Here is a 6,227-nt window from a genome sequence, read left to right on the forward strand (position 1 = left end):
TGATTTGCCAAGCTGATATAACAGAGATGTTACACCAGTTCAGCGAGACCCCCTTCCTATAAACATTCTGAGCAGATGCATAAATCTGTTTGAAATTAAATCAAGAAACTTGGACGGGTGCCAGTGCACGCGTGTGCTGATGTTCCCATTATGTAATTGTTGAAGACTATTCTCTTACCGGCTGGTTCACAGTGCTCTAACAAAGGGTTAACACACTGATCAAAACCTAAAACTAGGCTTAAAGGAGAAATGTGTAATACAACATTTAAGGGAATATAGCCTAAAATAGCCCTAAGTAACAAAAAAACAAACAAATCACATGGACATTGTAAAAATGCTATTTCAAAGGTGTGAATAAAACAAATGTTCTTGGAGTGTATTTTACAAGAAAACACTTTTTTCATGTTTCTTTGTAATTTTTTGAAATTTATTAGCAATATCCGAGAAAGACGAGCGCGGACGAGCTAGAAAGACAGGTGCTGTTGTGCACAGAAAGTCCTTATTTGGGCACTAGTCCAGATTGATCAGCATTATAACGAATGTAAGAACAAATGTATATGTGTATCCGCACTTCTTGTTATAAATCCAACAGAATTGTTGTGCAAAAACCTTTTCTGAGCACATAAATACGCAGACTGTAAAAAGTTATTGAATAAGGCCAATTTCAAATAGGTTTTCCGAACACTCCCATTCGTCTGCCATTGGTCAGACAAAAAGATAGTCCCGCCCAGGATCACGTCATTAGTTAAAATTATGTTGCTTGTATGGTGGGTCTGCATGCTTCACAAACAGTGATATCACATGTTGCGATAAAGTCGCAGAGACACAGTGTTTACACAGTCTTTTCGGAGAAAACAACCATCAGATGGCTTACTAATAGCTGTCTCTGCCTATTAAGCTGACATAGGAGAAAGTAATTTAACATTGAAAAAACAGACTTAAGCTCTTACAAACCTCTGCTCTTGGGGCCATCTGAATGTCTGCAGCAATAAGAGGTGTGAAAACTGATGATACAGTAGATGTAAGACTGGATAAATCTCGCCCTGTGGCTGATATAAACTTAATCGTTCTCAGAAGAAAATGCACTGTGCTGTGAAATAATGATCAAGAAATGCTCCACTTCACTATAACAGGTTGTGAAAGCAATCATTGCCCTTTAGCATTAAACTCAGGTTATCACAGAGGAAATATGAGGGAGGGAATGCTGACTCGACAGCTTAGAATGAATTAGGGCCCGTTAGCTCTGTGGAAACCACTGAACTGAGTGTGATAACTTTTCTTTTGCTAATTTAAAGCCTATGAACAGGCTAAACTCAACCCTGGACTGAAGAAGTTAATGGGCCAGGCTAAAGGTAATCTGCCTTTGGGAAATCTGGCCTGAAAGTGTTCATTCTCTTGAGAAATAATTCCAAAGAAATATCAGTAAACCCTAAGGCAGAAGTCTTCAACCCCCTCCTAGGAGCTAAACTCTGCACGACAAGGTTTGGCTATGGGCCAGTTAGCCCCTGCTAGATGCTGTAAATACAATTTTCTGTATTGACAGTCATTCAAAAATAGCCATGTATGCTGATGAAATACTTTTTTTTTTCAATCAGAATTTTGACATAGATATTTTATTCAACTATAGTAGATGCTTTACCAGTATTTTTTTTAGAGCTTGAAATGGAATTAAGCTTTTCCCTGTCCACTGCATTTGATATTACAGGATATTTTTTAAACTCAATCGGTCAAAAAAATTGACAGACAGAGAGAGTTCCCCTTCAGGAACTCGAGCTGCGTGGAAGTCGCTTTGGGAACGCCCTTGCGTGACCGCGTTCTGAAGCACGTGTCAAATCCGTCCAATGGAGCAGCGAGACGTCACCAGCGGGGTGACGCAAGCACCAGAAAGCATAAAAGCGCATCCAGCAGAGCGCAAACCAGCTTCTGCTTTTCAATAGCGCTCTATGTATGTGTCTGTCTATTTACTGTTGTCTGTCTGCACAAGCACTCATATATATAAAACAATGAGAAAGTCTATGGCGAGCGAACGGCATTACAAACGCTGTGTTTCTCCCTGCCCACGATATCTGGCGGTGGGGGATACACACGATTTGTGTGTCGTTTGTTTAGGAGCGGAGCATGTACGGTCAGCTTTCGAGCAGCTGATTGTCATCACTGCGACTTACTCTCACTGCGCACGCTCCGCTCTCGCCTGGCTGTGTTTGATGAGAGCGGCCAGGCTCGCGGTTGCCGAGGCACAGCGCAGACTGTTGTCTTGGGGATCGCGGGTGGATTTAGTGGAGGGATCCGAGACGGGCTCGTCCTTTTCTCGGTCCTCATCCCAAACAGTTTCAGAGGCTGTTGGGCCTGATGGCAGCGGCGTCCAACGTGATACCTCTTGGCCTGCTGTACATGAGACCCTTGCAGGGGTGGCTCAGAACCAAAGGATTTTCCCAGAGGGGGAATCCGCTTTGCATGATCAAGGTCACGTGGCGATGCTTATGTGCCTTAGACATGTGGAAGAAACGTTGGTTCCTGGTTCAAGGCCCTTGTCAGGGGCTCCTTGTCGTCGCGTAATGCTAATGACGGATGCCTCTCTCACGGGCTGGGGAGCGGTCATGGGTGGGTCTGTGGGAAGGCCATCATCTCTTTTGGCACATCAACTGCCGAGAAATGCTGGCCGTGTTTCGAGCTCTGACACACTTCCTTCCAGACCTAAGGGGGCATCATGTGCTTGTCCGCACAGACAACACATCGATGGTCTCCTACATCAATCGGCAGTGGGGTCTGCGTTCGCGCCCCTTGTACAAGCTGGTGCGCCAGATCCTTCTGTGGGCTAAGGGGAAGCTCCTCTCTCTAAGAGCAGTTTATATCCCTGGGTATCTAAATCAGGGGCATCCAGCTCCTCTGGGGCTTGATGCCATGGTGCAGACGTGGCCGAGGCGTCGTCTGTGCGCTTTTCCCCCGATCGCTCTGCTCCCGGGAGTTCTGGAGAGGGTACGCCAGGATGGAGTCCGTTTGTTGCTAGTAGCCCCATTCTGGCCGGCCCATGTATGCTTCTCGGACTTGGTGTCCCTTCTCGATGGCTCTCCGCTGGAGATTCCGATCAGGAGGGACCTCTTCTTGGGTATTCTCGTTCCCAAAGCGACTTCGATGCAGCTCGAGTTCCTTAAGGGGAACGTCTCTAGGTTACGCATGTAACCATGGTTCCCCCGAGGGAACGAGACGCTGCGTCTCTTTGCCATACTCCCTGCATCCCTGCAGGCGCTACTTCATCGAAGCTGGTTTGCGCTTTGCTGGATGCGCTTTTATGCTTTCTGGTGCTTGCGTCACCCCGCTGGTGACGTCTCACTGCTCCATTGGATGGATTTGACACGTGCTTCAGAACGCGGTCACGCAAGAGCATTCCCAAAGCGACTTTGATGCAGCGTCTCGTTCCCTCGGGGAACCATGGCTACATACGTAACCTAGAGACGTTTCTGATTGGGTAAAAAATGAAGACAAATTTTTTTTTTTTACAGAGCCTAGGGCCATTGTTGCTATGTCTGATTATTCAAAGTGACTTTGAGCATAGGTTTTTTATTTTAATTAGTATTTTTTCAATATAGATGCTAAAAAATATGGGTAGTTGTGGGTTGCAATTATGTCTAGAATACACTTGTATTTGGGATTACTATTTGTTTTGCCACAATGGAACAATGAAGTATGACCGCTTCTCCATGATTTAGTGTGAAATAACTCCAAATTATGTTTCTCTGTCTCTGTCATGGCATCTGACAAGTTCTGCTCTATCTGTATGAATGAGAACTGTGAATGGGGCATCTTAGGCGAGAACTGCCTGTATTACTTTCAGCAGTTTTGCTTGTGGTCAAATGAGCAGAAGAAATAATTCATATACCACACAACTGTTTGATAATGCAGACATACTGATTCACCAGTACAAGAGAGAGATAAATATATTCATTGAATTAGTTTTGACAGTTTTGTTTGAATTAATTAAACATTGTAATTAATTTTGTAAAGTGCTGATCATATCAATGAAATAAAGGCAACTATATACTTCAAGCTAAGGTTTCATATTATTATATGTATAAAAAAATAAAATAAAAATTTAACGAAAATTACAGTAAAGACATTTATAATGCTACAAAAGATTACAAAATGTTACAAAATAATTTCTGAATGATCATGTGACACTGAAGACTGGAGTAATGGCTGCTTGTGGTGTATGAATTAGTGATGAAAAATAAGGAAATATTAGATGAAATGCTGCTGTTGATGTTTATTGAAGCTATTTCATTTTATTTTATTGAAGCTGTTGTTGTAAGCAAGAGTAGGAGGGTATCCACATTATGTGCTGTTTTACATTGTACAGTAATTGCTGTCACCTGTCATTTTAGCTTTCCTGTCTTTTGCTGTGAGTTTCTTTTATGCTGAACTATACACCCCCACCCCTGCTTTTGAGACATTGTTCCTCGCCATGAAATGACAGAATGAGGAGAAACATTTCCAAGCATCGATCCTGACATCATATCACATCAGTTTCCCTTTTGCAGTGAGCTGGTTGTTGTGAAATATTTGTGGAGCCAGTGTAGCGTTGTATGTAAACCGCTTCATAAGCTCATCGCTCCTGGGAGCTGGCCAGGGAATGAGGCAGGGTTAGTGCATGCTGTCATCGGGCACTGCGGCGGTGGTGGGTGGCACACAGCTCGACACTCAGGGCAATGCTGCCAGTCGACAGCAATGCCGGCACCAGACTCTCCTGAAACCTCCTGCCCTCTCCTGATTCATATTACTCAGAGGCCCAAGCGAGAGCCCTCGCTCTGTCATATCCTTACGTAAGTCCTGAGTTTTTTTACCCTACACATGTCAGAATTGGGCTTGAGGCTTTATCACATGGTGCTCTCGCACTCCACAGTCTATCCGCTCAGCCACGGGCTTCGAGCTCCAAAAACTTCAAACTTCACTGGAACTCCTGTCCCCCACAATGAAGGAAACTGCCAGGTGTGGTTCGAGCAGACAGACAGCAACAGGGATGCCGCTGACATTTTGTCAAGAGAGTGGTGCGACATCAAGTGCATGGCATGGACTCCAGGCTTTCCAAGAAGCTGCCAGGACGAGAGTGGGCGGCACTAGATTGCAAAGTGCCTGACAGCTTACTTTTGAGCCTCATGGGAGCTTACAATGTTAGAAACCGGTCTTGCCTTGTCGAGATGATGGCATTAGGAGAGTGCTGTAGGTGTTGATCGAGCAATGTTAGCCAACCTGGGCAGAGTTTTAAACGCCAATTCTCTCCCTTCTTTCACTCTCTTCTTGACAGGTCTCAAGCAGGGACAGGTCATAATTCATGCAGCTGTTGCCTCAGTTTCTTTCTGCTATTACAGTTGCACCCGACTTATTTCACTATACGGCTCATCGTTTGCCATCTGTTATGTGTCTTCACAGGAAATTACCTCATCTCTTGCACAAGCTAAACAATCAGCATATTTTAGGCTATTTAAAATAGGTACTTTTTGCCCTTTAACTTTTTCTTCAGCTAAATTATTTTTAAAATAATTCAAGTGCAATCACTGAAACAACAGTAAAACAATACTTGAATAATTACATGTTTTATATAAGTGCATAAAATGTTAAATAAATTATTAATACTTGCTATAATTAGTTATAATTAGGCCCAGGTTCAACTTAACAGAAGGCCTACAATTAAAGATTTATCAAACAAAATGAGGAACTGTCCCAGTGGACTACTTGCAGGCAATTAAAACTCAAAAAGCAGTGAGCAGTCTGAGTATGGTCTTTGCTGTCCAATCACTGCTTAGATCAGCAGCATAAACAGCATATCAAGCACTGTGCAAACCCATTTTTCTATGTGACTTGGTTCAAAACACTGGCAGCATCCAGATTATTATACGTATGGATTTGTTAGAGGTTATTTCAAGAAATACAAATAAAACAGTAATTGAATTCCTGTTATTAGTCAGTTTAATATAATATAATATAATATAATATAATATAATATAATATAATATAATATAATATAATATAATATAATATAATATAATATAATATAATATAATATAATATTCAACATAGTATGACCTAATTTTTCTGCATGAATTCTCCATTATAGATAAGATTGTGAATTTTGTTCGGTATGATAATGTGTCAGAGCAGTTGGCTTTGTTTATTTTGCCATTAAATTTACACAATTAATGTCTTGTCTGTTTTAATGTAGTGTTGTTTTTGTC

The sequence above is a fragment of the Sinocyclocheilus grahami genome, unplaced genomic scaffold, assembly GCF_001515645.1.
Source record: "Sinocyclocheilus grahami isolate Dianchi unplaced genomic scaffold, SAMN03320097.WGS_v1.1 scaffold889.1, whole genome shotgun sequence".
In the NCBI taxonomy this organism is placed as follows: Eukaryota; Metazoa; Chordata; class Actinopteri; order Cypriniformes; family Cyprinidae; genus Sinocyclocheilus; species Sinocyclocheilus grahami.